This window comes from Giraffa tippelskirchi, chromosome 9 (assembly GCF_054371585.1).
Source record: "Giraffa tippelskirchi isolate mGirTip1 chromosome 9, T2T-mGirTip1v1.2.pri, whole genome shotgun sequence".
Classification (NCBI taxonomy): Eukaryota; Metazoa; Chordata; class Mammalia; order Artiodactyla; family Giraffidae; genus Giraffa; species Giraffa tippelskirchi.
Window position 1 is genome coordinate 29700203 of NC_137283.1, and position 17893 is coordinate 29718095.

General features: G+C 38.8%; 1 long non-coding RNA gene across 1 annotated transcript in view; it reads right to left on the reverse strand.

Annotated features, from left to right (window-relative positions):
• LOC145520893 (uncharacterized) overlaps nucleotides 1–17893 on the reverse strand; it is an 867842-nt gene that overhangs the window by 289579 nt on the left and 560370 nt on the right. The window lies entirely within an intron of this gene.

The window sequence follows — 17893 nt, forward strand, 5'->3', positions numbered from 1 at the left end:
TACACCCTGAGAAAGTTATCTTGCATATGCAGAACTCTTTCGAAAAGGCTAATCTGATAAGACTTGTTTGCTTTACTTACGCAGTCTATTTCTATTACCTCTAGGATAAATTCTAAACTTTTCTCACATGCCAGTAACATCCTGCATTGTCTGGCCTTTGCTCACCCCAGGCCAGCCTCTGGTCTCTCCTCCCTTCAGTGACCATCTCACCACTGTTGTCCTCTTGTCTTGGGTGGAGATCCACGCCTTCCAGGCATGCATTTTCCATCCTTGGCTCACTTCATCGTTTTCTCAGGCTCCAAATGAATACTTTAATTTTGTGTCCATCAAAGTCATTTTCATTACCATTTACAAGTGTGTCACAACTACATTTTAAATAACTTAATTGCTCTGTTTGCTGGTAGGCAATTTTATATTTGTATCGCTGGTATAACTTTTTCAAAATGTGTGGACAAACATTCATGATCAGGAAGCTCCTAAAGAGTATCTTTTTTGTTGTTGTTGTACATTTGTGTATGTCTGATTGGTTCTATTGTCCTACAAGATTCTGGTTTCTAAACATATACCATAAATAGCTTCGTAGAAAATGAAAACCAACCAACACCATGGAGTTTTCGCAACAGCAGAGTCAGGCTAACATAACCACATCTCATTACTGAGATTTCCACCTGCTTGTGTCTGAACTGAAACCTGACCTTAAAATATTCCAACGAGAGACAGGAACAATGGAGCTTCTCTAAGCCAAAGCCCCAAGAATCCAGACCCATTTCAACATGGATAGCCAAACCATGTTTAGGAAGAATTTCATGACTTTCATCTTGGTAGGAAACTTTTGCAGCTGCCTGCCTCCCTACACTGCCTGTTTTCTCTAAATAAAGCAGTGGCTGTGGTGGGGGTGACTCTGAGTCATAAACACTCCATCACTGTAACATGTCAAATTTGTCCAAAAGAAACATTTTTATGTCTCTGATTATTTTATCATTAGTTTAAGAAGGTTCTTTGCACTCCCAGGAAAACCACGCAGAAGGGTGATACATGTACATGTCTATTTGATGGCTAACGCCTCCCAGACATGGAGCATGCTGAGACAGACAAGGGATCCCCAGAGTGCTCATCTGAAACAGGACTTATTTCATACTGGATCAATTATGCAAATTGAGATGTGAAGATAGCTCTTTTAGTAAGGCGTGATTACTCCTGCACTCACGATTCCAACGCAGCCTCACCGGAAATACCAGTCTGGTTCTGAACCACCTGGTTCCATCTGGAAAATGTGTTTTCTTAATTGGGGGAGGGGGTAAGGATTTTTTTCTTTAATTTCTACAGCATTACTCTTCATATACATTTAACATCATAAAATGTTTGCCATTAAGTGATCCAAGTAAAGACATTTACATATGTGTGAGTTTTGATTTTGCAATAAAAGCTAGAGGATAATGAATATGTTTAAAAAGTTTAACAATCTTAACACTTCTTCATCATCTCACAGACTTGAAAGCTGGGATCATACAACAGGTTCATCCTTTAAGACAGTCTTTTAAAAACCCTTTTAAGGAACCAGTATATAGAAAATGTTTAAAATACCAAAGAGTAGTTTATCTGAGCTGGGAAAATGAATAAGGGTGGTTCATCAGAACATAATGAGATCTAAGTTAGAGAATAACTGGAGAAATAAAATCTGGTTAGAAAACCATCAGACAATAGTTATTCTCGCTGGTAATGTGAATGATTCCCACCCACTTTGCTCTCTGTGTCCAAAACATACACTTCCCACCTTCCTATCCTGTATCTACATCCTCCTCTCTATGACATGTTAGTCTTTGAGAGAAAACCTTTGATTTTCCTTATACTATCCAGCTGATCACTTCTATGTCTTCTTTTCTGAGCAAGCCTCTAAAACTAAGAGAATCAAGTTTAAGAAAATTAGGAAACCATATTCCTGTACTGGGAAATAACAGAGCAGTCTGTAATCTCCCAAGGTTCTGGTTTGACGGAATTCTAGTGGTTTATCATGGGTAAGATAGAGCCATTTTTCAAATGATAATTATGGCTCAGAGTAGAGACCTACAATAGAATGGTCCAAATGATCCTCTTTTGTCCTGCTTTGATACAAACCAGTAGTTTAAGAAACTAGGAGTATTTGTCCATTTGAATAATTACATACTTACCTCATTTCAAAATGACACACCCACACATGAAATTGACAAGTCCCAGATATAAATCTCAACTAGTTGAAAGTACTTTTATTTCAGGGCACATAAATCTTTCTAAGTCCATCCATTAATTTTAAGTCATTTTAATTACAGCTTCTAACCTCTGCAATTATTACAAGCCTGGATGCTTCCCCTTATGTCAACAGATGCTGCTGAGAAGTGTGTACCACACAGCTACTTTTGTTGACTGAAAAGAGATCCCTTGCTCCTTAAATTCCTCTCTGTTAATGTTCACAATTTGTACTTAGTTCCCTGCCTCAGTTTCCTTTCATAAAGCAGGTAGTTCTGGGATTTCTTATTTGCCTCACAGGGGCAAGAAAATTATTTCAAGTTTACAAGCTTTTAAAAGATTAAAAAAAAAAAAAAAAGCTCTTTCTGTAAGTGCTACCTATTGCCTTCAGAACTAACCTATATTTTATCAAATATAATGGAGTCAATTATTTAAAATGCAGACTAAAACTTGTCTACAGCTCACTAAAATGAAAGGAATTAAAATATAAACCTTTTAGGCGTGTGTGTGTTTTATAGAGCTCCTAAAACACATGCCATCTAAAGTCACAATAATAGAATTTTCCTGAAAGTTACCGCTACATGAGAAAGTCACTTACACGGGAAGAATTTGTATTGCGTTTGTGAAAGCAAAATTACAATAGCTGACAAAACATGAAAGTTTCATCGTGGTGGATTAGAACGTCACAAGGAACTCAAAGGAATTTTCCGTTATTCAACATTTCAGCTAACATGCTTGTATCGTCTCTTCTGGGAGTTGATTTGTCTCCTCACTCTGTAGGAAGCCCATCCACATAAAAAAGGTTAGATTAGAGACACGTAGTAAATAATATAACAAACACTTCCTATCATGTTAGACTCCGCTCAGCATCGAGCAGGCAGGCAAGCTAATATGTAATGTTCAGATCCCTGCTCTGCCGGCTGGTTTGTCACTGGCTTGGCAGGACAGCTCCCCCGTGTCTCACAAAGCTCAGCCTTGGATGAGGCACTGCCTTTCAATATTGTCGAGGACCGATGCCACTGTCTTCCTCATCAAACATAAATAATGCTTGCAGATTTCCTCTGCCCTCTGCTGAGGGTTTGACTTTAGGAAATGACATTAGGGGAAGAGAACAGACTGAAAACATTTACAAGATTTGGGTTCAGTGTTTTTTTTTTTTTGTTTTTGTACTGTTTTGTTAGTTTTAACTTGGTAAAGTCTTTTAGATTTTTTTTTTTTTTTTTTATCGTATTGGTTGGATGTCATTTCCACCTTCCTTACAAATCCCCTCTCCTTTCCCAGGTACCTTCCCAAGACCTCTAGGCTCATGTCTTTAAGAACACTGACCCCACTGGGAGAGAAGTGAAATTTCTGTTTTGCTTGTCTGCCCCTAGACTAGCGATTTTCTAATCTCTCCGGCTCATGACTTCTGTCTTAGTTCAGGTTCGGTCAGAAACAGACCTGGAGATGATTTCAGCAGGAGTGGGTTATTTCCTGGGAGGGAGTCCCAGGAAACATGATGGGAACGAGAAGGGAAGAGAGACAGGGAAGAGGAGACAGGCAGCAAAGTGGACCTTATCAAGCCATAACCACTGCGGGTGACGAGCTGAATTTTACTGGGGAACTCTTGGAGTCAATGCAAAACTGAAACCTCAGAGCTGTCTCACAGATGGAAAAGGGAGGTAGATGATACCCTTGCACCCATCCATTATTGATTAATGACTTTTTGGGGAAGAGCATGTATTCTCACTTACTGTCTGCCCTGTGCATGGTTGGAGAGAAGATCTTAAAGGATGGAAAGAGAGGGGAACCAAGATCAGTCTGATTAACTAATAGAATCATGTAACATCACTACCCACCCCTCCCATCCTGAAAGTCAAGCCAACCTAAGGCTCCAACGTACACTGATTGAAAAAAGATAAGGGAAAATACATACTACTAAATAAACACTTAGCCTAGACACATCTTCAGGGTAGAATATGTATACTTTGGCACTGTTATATTCTTCACACACACATACCCCATTTCTGGCCCCAGAGAAGCTCTCCAAGACATTTCCTCAATAAATAAATAACTAAACAGGAAGCAGAGATGATATGCTCAGATGATTCATGTACTGACCATTTAAAATTAAGCTGAATCATCAATTGTGAAGGGGATGATCTTGGTTTTCCGAAACACAATGACCTTTAATTTATTTGAAAGTAGGCATAGATTCTCAGAGCTGAGAAACAGTTTGCCTTTCCATGATTAGAAAGATTATGGAGTTAGCAGCTCACTAAATAGCTAAAATTAAAAAAAAGCATATCAGTTCCCCATCCCAAAAGTTTTGAAAAACTTTATATTTGAATTCATTTCCACTAGGAAAAGCATGAATGAAACAATAAGAACTCAAGGTTCATGTGATTTTAAAAATTCTGGTTCTCTGTGGTCTTTTGGGACTGTATATTCTGGGCCTCTGGGTCAGGTACTAGGGGTCCACAGTAGATATAACACACACACACACACACACACACACACACACACACACACAGAATCTGGCTCCCTGCCCTTTGGCTGCAGGAACTTGGGGATTCCAACTAGGTTTGGCCACTTGGATGCTTTCTCTTGGAACACTGAATCCTGAGTGAGTGATGCAAAAAGGCATGAATGCCTGGAGACGATTCATGTGATATGGCAAAGCTATGAGTCCATCAGTAGTAGTGATAAACGTCTGGTACCAATGGGAGCGTCATGAGGTTTGACTCCTGATGTGTTCTCTGAACAGATATATTATCAGTTCCCTGACAATCTATTGGTCTCTTTTCTCCTTCTGATTGATCCTATGAGCTATCTGATATCCTTTCATTTTTTTTTTTTTTTTTTCTGATCAAGTCACTCCAGAGTTCTGTTTTTTTGTTTGTTTGCTTGCTTTGTAATCAAGTACTCTAATAATGTGTCCTTGGAAGTCTGTTTTCCTGTGAAACAGGCAGACTGAAGAAAAGGACATAAGAATAAGGGTGTACCTCATACTTGGATGGAGAAAGAGACTCCCACTTGAAGGTTGAAATGCACAAAAAGACAGTTCTAGGGACACAGGGACCCTTTCTAGAAACCAAGAAAATTGAATGTTCTTGAGAGTTGCCAAATGAAATATTTTATGCCTTCTGCTATTTTAATTTTCTTTGTATTACATCTGAAGTGAGTCAGTATAGTGTTTTTTAGAATCTCTTAGGGTATAGCAGAATCTGAGAGCTTGTTTAAAAAGAATACTGCCCCGCCACCCCAGGCCCACCTCAGAGATTCAGATTTACAAGGTTAGGGTGGTGCCTGAGAATGTACATTTTCTAGCAAGTTTCCAGGGACTCACTTTGAGGACCACTGGTTAGCAGATTCAGAAGCCCTGCCTTACGTCAAGCCCATGTAAGGCTCCAATGAGCGTAAAGGTGCAGAGGAAACCTGGAAGACCCTGGCTAGAGCTGGCCTGGGTTAGAATATTGGTTCTTTTACTTATTAGTTAGGTGATCTTGGGAATTTATTTATGCGCCATAATTTCCTCATCTATGACTTAGAGGCTCCCAAATACCATTTTGAAGACCAGAACTCAAATTCTGACACTCACATTAAAAGGCATGTTCTTCGGCACGTTCACTTCACCACTCACTACTGAATCAGAATATCGTAGTCCATTCTGACACTCAGCCAGGGCAGGGACTCCTGGTACACTATTCTTCTTTCTTAAGGAGAACATTAGTGCGCAGCTGAACGTCCCTGATGATTCAGGCTTGTCCTAATGACCATCAGTTACCATACAGTAGTTTTATTGCTTTGTCTTGTTGCTGTCTCTCACATCTGCTGCTCTGTCCTTGCCTCTGGGGCACCCCATCCCCCACTTCTAATTTGCTGTCTAATGTGCTATGGGATGATTAATCAGATGGCCAGCACTATCAGTATTGGGGTTAAAATCTGAATCTGGAAGCTTTGCCTTGTGCCTGATGAGAGCCACTGGAACCCACCAGCTAAAGCTCAGGACTGAGGCTTTCTGGTTCAAAGTTAGGTTTTTGGAAAGGTGATGCTGTCGGGAGGCTGGTCTCCAAAAGAATCCACAACTAATTGCCTTTGGGCAAGGCTAGGCTCTACCATCAGATCAGCACATTCTTCCAAATCTGGTAAAAAGAAGCAAGCCTCTCTTAAGGTGTATGTAGAAGGTACTGTCAACATTTCAATCACAGTACAAAAATGTAATATCATCACACATTTATTTTCACCTTCTTATTACTGGTTTTGATTAAGGACATTAAATTTAAAGATCATTTTTAGTGTTAATATAATTTGAAATATTTCCATATGAAAGTCTGCTAATAATGGAAGCATACTTGTTTTTCACTTGGAGACTGATTTCTAGATATTGAGGCTACACTGGAGGGGGGATATCTTAAATTTTCAGGTATTTTAAACGTCAGTGCTTTCATTTCCTATCTTTAGAAAGGTCTGAGCTCTGTCTTTCTTCCCAGAAAACAACAACATTCACTTCAGCCACAGTCAACCAAGTAAAGAGAAGCACCAAGAGCATCCATTTTAAACTCTATTTCCTGTGGTTTTATATAATATTCAAATATTTTTTTTCCTGAAACTGTAAAAACTGTAACAATATTTACTTTACATATGCTCTTTGTTCCCACAGTAAAATTATATTCTTTGTAATTTTACAAGAGTGACTACAGACCCCACGAAGCAACGACGACGCTGTTTTGTCTTTTGCAATGTGCTGCTAATTATTACTCTCAGACAAGATGGTTCAGAAATAGACTGAGGTTTCTAGGCTGGGGCGGGGGGGTGGAAAGAAGTGCATTATGAAAATTATGTATTTGCCCTCAGGGGATGCCACCCCCTTTATGAAAACTCTTGCCAATCAATCCACAGAAGAGAATCTGACTCAATTCTGGGGCAAACATTTGCCTGCTGTTGAAGCTCAAGAAAGGAAAGATGCTTCGTGTTCTGGTGCCAAGAAGGGAGGTGGGAGAAAATGGGAGTTAAATCTAGGGGGCAAATAAAGAAATATGTACATGTATATTTATGTATTCTGTATTTTGGCTCTAATTGCTTCAAAGATTATTTATTTTTTCTTTTTTTCCTTTCATTTAAAAAAAAATACCTTCCAGCTTCTTAACATGTTTTTCAAAGTAGGAGCTGGAAGGCATAATAAAAAGCAAGCAGGGATATGCTTTTTGAATAGAGTGAAATAATTAATGTAAGAATGCTTCCGTTTGGGCATTTTTTTATGAAGTGAAATATATTATTTTTGCTTTTAAAATGGAGGTAATTTGTTACACAAAAGTGGTGTTTTCTTTAATCTGAAAATAATACTAATTATAACACTATTTGGGAGCTACAGTTTTGAAGCCTAAAATTCCTTTTGTAGTTTAAAATTACTTAGCTGCCATAACGAAACTGGCCCTGCTCCCTGAATATTGTCATTTCTTTCAGTATTGTCCCTTCCCTGTCAGTCGGCCACCACTCTCCTCCCTACCTTTTCTATGGAATGCTTCTAAGCTCCCCAGGCTCTGGGCTCCTGGTATTTTTCTCTTTAATTTAATTTATTCCCTTTGCAGTTAGGTACTGTTCTTTAAGCAATCCACGGTATCTCATTGTTCAGCAGGAGTGGGGTGGTATGGTAGGACTTCTGCTGTGTAACCACAGAGCGGGGAGCAGTCGTCTCTTCACTATGGAGGGTTCTAAGCATCTGAATAAACTCCAGGAGCAGCTGCTGGGTGCAGAATGGTGGTACCTAATTCGTGAGTAAACTGCTTTCTGACATTTCTTTCAGAATCACAAGAAGACAGGAGGGCTGCCCAATAAATTGCTGTTTCCCAAACTTGGAATTTACCCCAATTTTAGAAAGATCCTAAACTAGGCCTTACTTCCATGTGGACTTAACATACACTTTGAGAGGAAAGAGCTCTAAACTAGAAACAGATTTATACTCTACGAATATAGGTATAAGATGATTAACTCACAATCTTTACTTAGGGTTGTGAAATAATAAGAGATTTATATATGTGTGTGTGAGACACACACACACACACACACACACACACACACACACACACACAGTTCTCTGTCCCCAGTTCCTGACACAGAAAACCCCTTGTAAACATGGGCGCAGAGCAATCTTTTGTTCCAGCAGTTAGACTTGGACTCTGATTTGCTGATACAGATCTCCTAAGATTTTTATAATTTCCTCAGTGATAGGAGTAGAGTTTGACACCAAGCTCCCGAATCTCTTCAAATTTCAAGGACGGTAGGAAAGTCTTTTGTTCAAATAAGGAGACTCTTGGGCTCTTCAATTGCTTCAGGAAGAGAGCAGGTCACTAGGAAAACCAAGCCATGATTCAAAGCTTGGGACTTCCAGCCCCACCTCCTATCCTTTGGAGTTGGGAGAGGGAATGAAGATCCAGCTAATGATTGCATGTGGCGAGGTGATGAAGCCTCCAAGAAAATCCCAAAAGTATTGAGCTCAGATGTCTTCCGCACTGGTAAGCACATCTACCTGCCAGGAGGGCAGTCCCTCCCAACTCTACAGGCAGGAGCTCCTATGCTCAGAACCCTTCAGGACCTTTCCTGTGTATCTCATCTGGCTGTTGATCTGTATCCTTTATTGTATCTTTTAGTGTTCCCCTGAGTTCTGTGAACTATTCTAGTGAACAGCTCCAAGGAGATGGCCATGGGAATCACCAATTGACTAAAATAGTTTGCAGAACTCAGAGAAGCACTATTTGTGACCGGTGTTTGATGCAGCGAGTGGTCTTGTGGGACTGAACCCTTAAGCAGTGGGGTCTGCACTTACTCCAGTGAGTGTCAGAACTGAGTTGAATTATAGGACACTCTATAGCTGCAGTATCCTGCAGTTGGTCGCTGCAGAGAATTGCTTACTGTATGGAGAACCCACACATCTCATATCAGAGGTACTGTAAGTGTGTAAGTGAACAAGAAACTTGGGAGGAGTGTGTTTTTTCTAAATAGGGGTCATTTCTTGAGGATTGGATGAAAAGCATACATATAGACATATGCTTAAAGGTTTGTGAATTTTCAAAGGGATTCGTAGGAATTTCCACTCCTCAGGACCAAAGTCACTCCAAAGGTTCTTGATTAAGCAGAACTATTTACTGGAACATGAATAAGACCTCCACATGCATTCTTCTTCTCTGTCCTCACTTTGTACAATGTTTCCCACCACTCCTAATACCTCTTGATTCTCCCACAGTGTTATGAGCTTGCTTCTACCCACGACCTTTATGTTAGCTCCTCTTACTTCCTAGAATGCCCTTTCCCCAAAATGGGTCCCTGTTATCCATTGGGTGTCAGCCCAGGTACCGTAATCTTTCCCTAGAGGCCTTCCTTGACCATCCTAACACAATGCAACCACGCCCTTTCTTTTTATCACATTCCTCTGCTTTAATTGTCTTCTGAGCACTACAATCGCAGAAAATACTTGCTGATGATTTGTTTACTTGTTTATTGTCTACATCCCTCCCCCTCTAGTGCGTCAACTCCAGCAGAACTCTTCTATTGAAGTCCTGATAATAGTGCCTGACATTTAGTAAGCAGGTCTATACATGGTCAATGAGTTAATTAACAGAAGGATCTGATAAGGTGTCAGAAATATTATGTTTCCATCTTGATAGTTCTAGTCTCCTCAAAAATAAAGAACAAACTTAAAATAAGAATCTTTTAGAAAGTGGATTTTTCAACCTCAGCAATACTGACATGTGCGGCTGGTCAATGCTTGGTTGTAGGTTGGGGACTACTGTGCCCATTGTGAGATGCTGAGTAGCCTGCCTGGACTCTACTCACAAGATGCTGGAAACAACTCTCTAGCTGTGACAACCAAAAATGTCTACTGCGGGGCCAAGTGAATGTTGGCTGAAAACCATGATATTAGAACAATGAAGAGAAACTTCAGCCCTGCAGATCATCTGATTTCTGGATGCACAGAAGAATGATATCTGAAACAACCTGAAAAAATCTAAAAATTAAAGAGAAGGAGAAGGATTCTACGGTATTAAAAGAGAGCCATAGAGCTTGTGGCTTGAGAAAGAACTATTCTCCTAAATGTCATCAGAGCAAAGGAGAAATGATTGTTTTGGGGGGACCTAAGAGAGGTTGTATGTGTATAGGAGCTGCCTTGGGCCCCCCAAAGGAAAAAAGCAACTCAGTAGAAGGAAGCTGGCAGGGGGACCTCTGAATGCCTAGGAGGTAGAGAAGGTGTCAGAAACAATCAACTGGAATTGAAGTGCATTCACCATGTCAAAGAAGCTTCAGGAGAGAGATGACTACAGATGGGGGCATCTGTTAAAAACTCACAAAAACAGCCGTAAGAGAAAGTGTCAACTTTAAATCACTGCCGAGAGAACTAATGCTTTTCTTCCCTTCCCTGCTCCGAGTCTGTTGCACTGAATCTGAGCTTAGGGAACTGAATTAGAAGGGGAAAAGTTTAAGACAGGGAAAGAAAGAAGCAAACCACAATGACTTTCCCACCTGTAGGCTTCCTTTCTGCACCAAGAACCAACTGGAGAAGCAGCAGCTTCAGATGTAACGCAACTGCTGCCTAACACATGAGAATGGACATTTAAATTGTTAGTTTGCATGGCTAATACTCATCAGAAAAGGCCTGAGAGAATCTGCGTTTTCATCTAGGAAAGCTTCTGCCTACTGATTGAATTTATCGAGACAGTAGGACACAAGAATAAATTTGGTTTATGAATAAATCCTATGAATTGTGCTTGTTTGACTGTATTCACCTCTAGGTTCATCCCTAGGTTCCCAATGCCTGGCACATAACAGACAATACATATTCATGTAATTATATGATTTAAAACTAATTAGTCTGAACTTATGTATATTTGGGGGTGCTATCCGCCATGTGTCCAAAAAGAGATGATCCATTCAAGTCACCAAAGGATAGAATGATCTTTAGCATCAAAAGTCTTTGAAACTCTTATTAAGCATTTTCCTTCAGTTTGATTGGATTATAAGCTTTGGTATTCAAGATCAGGGCACAATCCTTTTCACTTTCTTGTCTTCCATATGGCCGATCAGCTCCTCTATCAATCACTTTCCATTGGCAACCCTGACACTATGCTGTAATTTATACAGCTAAACTCAGCTTTGGTTTCCCATCAGGGCTTGTAAGGTAAAACACTGTAATCATTAGGTCCTGCTTTCAACTGGCAGGATGTGACAGAGAATCTACGATCCAGGATAAGGCCAGTGTCAACTAACTGTGACATTCTATCAAATAGAGCATCCTTAATGTCATGGAGAGTTACTCTCTGCATGGGTGATAAAGTATGGCTACGCTGACAGGCTCTTCCTTAACTGTACTCATTGGCCTTGGTACGTTCATGCCAATTCATTGTTTTATAACAGATTGGCTCACATTGAAAATGAGGATTCAATTTGAGATTTTATTGTTAACCTTTAAGGTCCTTGGAGGCACTGTTGGGCTTCTCTGCCGACAGGCGCTAACTGAAGTTTATGCTCCCGTTCGTTGGTGTCTATCAACCATGATTTTACATTGACACGTCCACATCTGTCTCCCATGTCTTTCCAACAATGCTTAACATAAAAATTACTTATTTCCAGATTTGAATAAAATTTGGTGACTAGCATCCCAATTTGCTATACTTTCTACTGGAGTTCATTTTTGGGTATGAACCTATTTTACTTTCCTTTTAAGTCTGATGACATTTTTCTCATTTAGTATTGTGACTTGAATCTGAACAGAACTAGAGCAAGGTCTTATGAAATGTGACTTTGAATGCCACTCCCTATCTAATCATGGAAATAGCTGTCGGATTTCTTTTTCAGCATTAAACGTACCATATCTTGGGTCTTCTCATTTTGTTAAAATAAATGATGACTACAAGATTGAAATTAGTCTCAGGAAAGAAGCACACACACACACACAAATAGAATATACTTGATTTGAGGAAACACTAGGAGCTGAGCATTGAACATGTCCAAAGTGCACCTAGAACTCACATGTTTATTTTAGGCCTACAAGTGCTTACAACTGAGCAGGCAACACTGGCATTAAGGCATCTCAGAAACGAAGGCAACTATCTCAGCCAAATCTCAGAAACTCTGTAAAAGTAAATTGGATGATAAAGGCCAAGTAATCTCAGCTTCATTGATGCAAAGTTTTCTTCTCCTTTTTAAAGCAGTATAATGGGTACATGAGGTTCATGAGATTATTTCATTTTACTTTATTTATGCTTTTAAAGTAAGTGGATGGGCAAGGAAAGAGTACATTTTCCTACAAATTTATAAATAAAGATCTTGGTTATATAAAAAAAGCACCACTATTCAGAGAGATCTTTTTAAAAAATGTAAATATTTCTGTTTTTTTTTTTTTTTTTCTACATGTTCAACCTAGGTTTCTTAAGCCTTAGGCTGTTATCCAGCATAACATCAGGTACGCACCAAGGTCTATTATATTCCATATTGGCAAAAAGCTTACTAGAGAAAGCTAAAAGAGTGATGGCAAGGAGCCAATTCCAGTGTCAACTCCCCAGCCTGTTTCTCTGTTCCTCCCTTGGAACCCAACCATCTCTCCCCTTTCATTTGTACGAAGAACAAAGCAATCTGCCTCCGTGAGGAGCGTTCATTTTTCAGTTACTGTTTGTTATAATAGGCAGTGTTAGTGCCTGTGGCAGCCCACCATGCTCCGACTCTAAAACGCCACTTTTCACTGAAAGGCTCAATTTCAGTATGGGACACTCAAGAAGCTTAAGTATGTGAAATGTCAGAGACATCCTCACAATATATATGTGAGTTCTGAATTGTGATTACTTTTGGCAAGTCTTTCTATACTATCCGGCTTCTAATAAGCAGGGGCTGGGGGTGGGGGAAGAAGTGTTTGTTGCTTAGCAGGAAGCAAACAGAGTGACACAACTGCTTAAATGATCCTGATTCCTCAGAGCAGAGCAGCAGCTTTTCCTTTGGTGGACACCTATAATAATGCTATGGAATATGTCAGCTATCTTCCATTTCTTTCTTTAGATCCTTCTCTCCATGCTTGGCCATCTGCTCTTTGCTCTGACAATGAGTCCTTTGACTTCTGGTTGGATTCAATCAGTGGAGACCCCCTTCAGAAACTTGGTGGAAGTGAAGAGAGTGAGGTCATATACTGATTTTTGATTTCTTGGTTTCTTCCCTCTGAGTCGCCTTGACTGGGCAATGTACCTTTTTAAAATTTTTGGCCCTACTGGGTGGATCTTAGTTCCCTGACCAGGGATTGATCCTGTACCTCCTGCATTGGAAGCACAGAGTCTTAACCAATGGTCCACCAGAGAAGTCCCTGGACAGTGTAATTTTGCAGAAGATAATTGCTTCTTTCCAGGTCATTCATTCTATACAATTCTCTCCTTCCCCATTCTGATAACTAGTGTCTCTGCCTGTTTCCTCAGGCCTAGGGTGGTGCCATCTAGAATGTTTCCAGTCCTAGTAATAGTTATTCTACATACACACCTTTGAAAATTCCCTCTGTAAACAAACCTTACTTAAGTTATCCTATTTTGAGTGTCCCATCTGTTTCCTAACTTTACATTCTTGCAGATATACAGGGCGACAGAAAATTGGAAAGGTGTTAAATATAGCCTAAAAAAATTAGGAATAAATCAGGAATAATGTATTTGGAAGTGAATCTAATCCAAAGGGTGCCTTGGTAGATGGGGTGAAGACTAAGGTCCAAGTACAATTCTAATCTGATGCTGGGAAAGACTGAAGGCAAAAGAAGAAGGGGGCAGCAGAGGATAAGATGGTTAGATAGCATCATCAGTTCAATGGATATGAGTTTGAGCACACTCTGAGACAGTGGAGGACAGAGGAGGCTGGCAAGGGGCAGTCAATCGAGTCACAGAGAGTCAGACATGACTTAGTGACTTAGCAACAATAATTCTATTCATTACATTAAAGAAAACAACCCTTGCAGAAAAAGTAATGGATATAGTTAAATATCTGAAGAACTGTTACATGAAGAATGGATTAGATCAAGGTACCTTTGTAGAGAACAGAATTTGTAGCATATTTGTGGCAGTTAAGAAGGTAGGTTTTGATTCAATATAATAAAGCATCTACTTTTGTTTAGAACTGAAATGATCTGCCTCATCAGGAAATAAATAATTTTACTATAAAACCCACTGAAATGGTGGTAGGGAGTTTTCTGTTTTTGTTTTAGATGAAAAGATGCATTCTTGTATTGGGAGAGGTATTGGACTGCATATCTTTAAGATTCCTTCCAACTCTAAGATTTGGTGTTGCTATGGCCTTGCATAACCCAAATAAAACACAGGGTCTCATCTGACTCATTCTGGGGACACAATGAAAGAAACAGACCATAAATTGCAACACAAGTTAAAAGTAACTACAACCCTTTTCTGTTTGGACACCACTGAAAGGGATTCAATCAATTATTTACAATAAAGACTTTTTAAATTATCATTTCTTACTTCTCTCGAAAGCTGCTTCTATCAACTTTCTTTTTATCTATTCTCAAGTCTTTCCATCAACATTCTCCTAGCTACCATATCTACTAAAGCACTGTCTTCTTAGTCACTCCCACTTCCAACTTTTTTTTCTTTCTCTCTGTACTAAGAGGAAATTCCGCATATCTTCCTGATTTTTCTTTCCATTGACTACATCTAGATACAATAGACTATATCTAGATACAGGAGACTATATCTAGATACACGATAGGATGAACATAGCAGTATAAAGTGCTGTGTTGAAAATGTCTAGGTGGTGAGGAACAGAGTGGTAGTATTGGGTAAAGAGGAAGGACGGGGAGTTTTGATTCACTGAACATATTTGTGCCATTACATTAGATTCTCAAATAAGCAAGTTAACTGGAATGGAAATATATAACTTTAATATATCATCCTATATATGAATTTGTTTAGGAAGATTGTTGAATATTGGAAAAAATACTGATATGAATAAAATTTGAAGCTGATAATGACAAAGCTTCACATGTTATTTGTTTTGGTTTTTAGTTGAAATGCAATGGCAACTTTCCATGCATTTAAGTCTCACCATTTTATGTGTCTGCATCCTTCACAACTTTAGGCAAGCTAGCTGAGTTCTTCTTTACCTCAACTTCTATCTACCTCATGGGAGATACTGTGAAGTTTAAGTGATAGATGTTTTTTTATTCTTTTTTTGTAATTTATTTCTTTTAATTGGAGGATAATTAATTTATAATATTGTGATGGTTTTTGCCATACATCAACATGAATTGGCCACAGGCATACATGTGTGCCCTCAATCCTGAACCCCCTTCATACTTCTCTCCCCCTTCTATCCCTCGGGGTTGTCCCAGAGTACCAGCCTTGGGTCCCCAGCTTCATGCATGGAACTTGCACTCATCATCTGTTTTACACACAGTAATGTACATGTTTCAATGCTATTCTCTCCAATCAACCCACCCTCACCTTTTCCCACTGTATATTAATGTACATAGATGGAATTTAGAAAGATGGTACCCATGATCCTACATGCAGGGCAGTAAAGGAGACACAGACTTAAAGAACAGACTTTTAGACTAAGTGATATATTTCTATAGAACACTTAGCACTATAGTAATAAGTAATCAAGGGTCAGCATAATTATGGCTAGCACTATTAGAATTTTTATTATAATAAGTATTATTATAGATAAAGAGCTCTGTATGATACACATGTTAAGTTTTAGCTTGAAAAATTTTAGAGAAATAAAGCTAATCTAAAAGTTTTGATTATACTTATGGTAAAGAATGACTAGGTGGATATTCAACTAATTTCCTTTTTTTTCTTGGACTGTATTTTTTAGCTTCTCTGAGGTTAAATATGGCCATTCATCTGAGAACTATCCAATGGAATGAGATTGGAAATAATACCTATAACTCCCAAGACTAGTCCATAAAACTCCCCTCATGCCCAAGGCTCCATGACTGATAGCCTTTTGTGACAGAGCAACCTGAGATGGCAGTGTTGGCAGCCACATCTTGCAGATGATAGAAACTCATGGTGGAAGAAGCCCTGGGTCCTTAAATTCTTTCTTAGAAGAAAGTAATTTGCCAATCTGAGATACTAGTTTTAGATTTTATATGGGGCTGAAATAGACTTCTATTATCTTCAAGCCCACTCATCTCTTAGTAGTTGTTGTTGTTGTTTTTCTCACTGTAATACCTAGGGTTTTCCCAGACAAAACTATAATACAAAAAGATACAGGCACTCCCATGTTCATAGCATCACTATTTACAATAGCCAAGACATGGAAACAACTTTAAATATCCATTGACAGATGAATGGATAAAGAAGATATGATAAACACACACATACACACAATGGAATATTATCAGAAAATGAAATAATGCCATTTGCAGCAGCATAGAAGGACCTAGAAATGATCATACTAAGCAAAGTATGCCAGAAAGACAAATACCATATGATATCGCTTATCTGTGGAATCTAAAATACAACACAAAAGCATGTATCTATGAAAAAGAAACAGACACACAGATATAGTGAACAAACTTGTGGCTACCAAGGGGTCGGGTAGGGGAGGGAAGGATTATGAGTTTGGGATTAGCAGAGACAAACTTGTATATATAGGATGAATAAACAATGCTCTACTATACAGCATAGGGAACTATGTCCAGTATCTTGTGACAAACCATAAGGGGAAAGAATATGAAAAAGAATGCATATATATAAAACTAAAACTGAGTCACTGTGCTGTAGAGCAGAAATTAATACAACTTTATAAATCAACTATACTTCAATAAAATCCAATAAATACTTACCTAGCTAGTGTAATAATATACTGAGCATAGTGATTATTCTGTCTGGTATACATAACTTGCAAAATCTCTCACCAGAATAATCTTAATGCAATAAAAATTCTTTGACATGATGAAACTAAAATATCAAACTTAAAATTTTAAATTGTGTATCTTTCTTGTACTCTAAGTATTTCTTTCCATGTATTTTTCAAGGTTTCTCTCTTAGTTTCAAAGTGTTCTAACTCTTTGCTTGAATATTATATCAGTATTATACTTCTACAAGGTCTGCAGTTAATCTTCTTCTTGTAATTTTTAATCATAAATATATACAGGTGCTTTGTACAATGTCTTAGAAGTAGTTATCAAATCACTTTGTCTAGTAACGGGAACAAAGATATAAGCAGAAAACAATGACAGAAATTTTGTCCCAAAGTCCATAAACCTAGTGGGAAGCACCAGTGGAAACTATTTTGGCATTAAGTGAATGGAGAAAACATGACAATAAAAATATTTCTTTTCAATTTTATTTTTAACGGCATTTTATATATTTGTTCCAAGTGGTGTAAAGTGAGTCACAGTCCCAGAAAGAGAACATAACCAAATTAGCATGATCATGATATAAGGAGGTCTTCCCTGGTGGTTCAGAGATAAAAAATCCGTCTGCAATGTAGGAGACCCAGGTTCAATCCCTGAGTCAGAAAGATCCCCTGGAGAAGGAAATGGCAACCCACTCAGGTATTCTTGCCTGGGAAATTCCATGGATAGAGGAGCCTGGCAGGCTATGCTCCAAGAGGTCTCAAAAAGTTAGACATGACTTAGTGATGAAACAACAACAGTGATGTAACAACAACAGTGATGTAACTATCTATGAAAGCTAACTTGTTACAC